General features: G+C 39.4%; 1 protein-coding gene across 1 annotated transcript in view; it reads right to left on the bottom strand.

Annotated features, from left to right (window-relative positions):
* LOC106882388 (ATP-dependent DNA helicase Q1) overlaps window positions 1–2,353 on the bottom strand; it is a 31,641-nt gene that overhangs the window by 21,975 nt on the left and 7,313 nt on the right. The window lies entirely within an intron of this gene.

The following is a 2,353-nucleotide window of genomic DNA, read 5'->3' as shown; positions in this document are numbered from 1 at the left end:
GAAAGAAAGAAAGAAAGAAAGAAAGGAGAGATGGGGAGGTTTGGAAGAGGAGGGGGGTTGGATGAAGGGTGGGAGGGGATGAGTGGGATGGGAGGTGGGGTAGGTAGGAAGGAAGGAAGACAGTCAGTGTTTTCATCACCTAACTCAGTGGTTCTCAGCCATTTTTTTAACCAATGGACCCCTCTGACTTCTTGCTAACTCTGCTTGACCCCTGCTTTACACCAGTGTATTTTTGGCAATTTAATAACAAGTTGTGACTGTTATTTCAAACAGGTAGACATACTTGGTATGTCCTTTGATTAATTTTAATCCCTCGGCTATTTAATGCTATTTTTTTGGCCTGCTATCGCCTGTATCATTGATTCTGCTATTATCATTCTCAAAATAGTTACATTGGATAATAATAGAATTAACGATACCTTTGTAAATTAATTATATATATATATATATATATATTTAACAGACACATAAATTTTAGGAATTAAATCTTAAATGAATCTCCAAGGGTATGGACCCAGGTTGAGAACGGTGGCAGCATTTAACATCTACATTTCATTTTGGTATGGGTCGGATGGTTTAACAGGAGCTGGCTAGGCAGACGACTGCACCAGGCTTCAGTGTCTGTTTTGGCATGGTTTTTATGACTGGATGCCCTTCCTAGCACCAACAACCCAGCAGAGTGGACTGAGTGCTTTGGCACCAGCACAGGTGAGACCAGTTTTGTCAAGGTTTTTACAGTTGGATGCCCTTCCAAATGCCAACCACTTTACAGTGTGGACTGGATGCTTTTCACATGGCACCAGCACTGGCAGGGTCACCAAAAAACTTGCAAGACAAAGATCCTTTGGAATTGGAAGAGGTCATCTTGTGCCAGATGATGAAAGGTTAGAGTGTGACAGAAAGACAGAAACAGCTGTCTTGCTGCATGCCCTAATTTATCCAGATACATCTGCTTCCTCCAGCACTCTCTGGACTCCTACTTCAGATTGAACCTGAAACCATGTGGAAGCAAAGCAAGCTTCTTAACCACACAGCCATACCTGCACTCTGTTCATTTCTTTTCCATTTTTTTGTTTTATATTCTACCTTTTGGACAGTACAAAATGAGGGTGCTGTCCATTTCATTAATGATGCTTAATCCAAGCAGTTTTAATTTTAAGGAGGGCTTAAAATAGCTTCATCTAAATTAATTCAATTGGGATGTTTTCAAGGACTTTTTCAAGGACTTGATATCTATTTATGAACAACACCAAAATAGGAAAAACAGGAGGAAGAGAAAATAAAAAAAATTAAAAAAACACATTACACCCTGTTTTGGAAACTAGTTCTTCAATGAGCAATGAAACTAAATCAGGAAGCAAAATAATAATTTATTTACTCATTAATCAGAAGTAAATATTGCTAGCAAAATTGACCTGAATTTCTTTAGTTAGCCGCCATGCTGGCTGCTCTCTAGTGGTGGAGTTTAAAATGTCCGGTAACTCGAATATGTAGTGATTAGTAATGGTGGGAGTGAGGGAAGGTGAATAAAAATATAGAAATAAACTACATCAAAGATGAGTACAAGACATGTCTTTCCATATGTGTGTGTGTGTGTGCATGTGTGTATATATATATATGAATATACACACATACACACATTTACATATATACACACACACACACATATATAGATGTGTGAGTATATATATATATATATATATATATATATACACACATCTATATATGTTTGTTTCTCTTATGTGTTTAATTGTACACTGTATGTATTTATATGAATAATATATAGTCTATTGACTAGTTTTTTCTTCTCGCTAGACCACTGGTAGCAAAAAGAATTTCTAAATCGTTGCGGTACTGGCAACAATCTCGTTCGAATGTCTTTTCACGTGCCACTGGCACAAGTGCCAGGAAGGCAACGTTGGTAACGATCACACTCAAATGGTGCTATTCACGTGCCACCGGCATGGAAGACAGACAGCTGCTCTGGCAACGATCACGCTCGGATGGTGCTTAGTGATCTACTGGTAAAGATGCCATCACGATTTCGCTTTCGCTTGCCCCAGCAGGTCTTCGCAAGCCGAGTTTAGTGTTCAATGAAAGAGTCGATGGCAAGGGTGCCAGTCTACAGATTTAGTTCGATTTCGATTTCACTTGCCTCAACAGGTCTTCGGAAGCAGAGTTTAGTGTCCAATGAAGGAAGGTACGCATAAGTGGGCTGGCTACACCCCTGGCAGAGGCCTTGGATTTTGGTCTCACTTGGCTTGCCAGGTCTTCTCACGCACAGCATATTTCCAAAGGTCTCGGTCACAAGTCATTGCCTTGGTGAGGCTTAATATATATATATATAAATATA

The sequence above is a fragment of the Octopus bimaculoides genome, chromosome 7, assembly GCF_001194135.2.
Source record: "Octopus bimaculoides isolate UCB-OBI-ISO-001 chromosome 7, ASM119413v2, whole genome shotgun sequence".
NCBI classification, from domain to species: Eukaryota; Metazoa; Mollusca; class Cephalopoda; order Octopoda; family Octopodidae; genus Octopus; species Octopus bimaculoides.
Note: the sequence above shows the minus strand (reverse complement) of the source record. Positions and strands in the feature narration are given on the sequence as shown.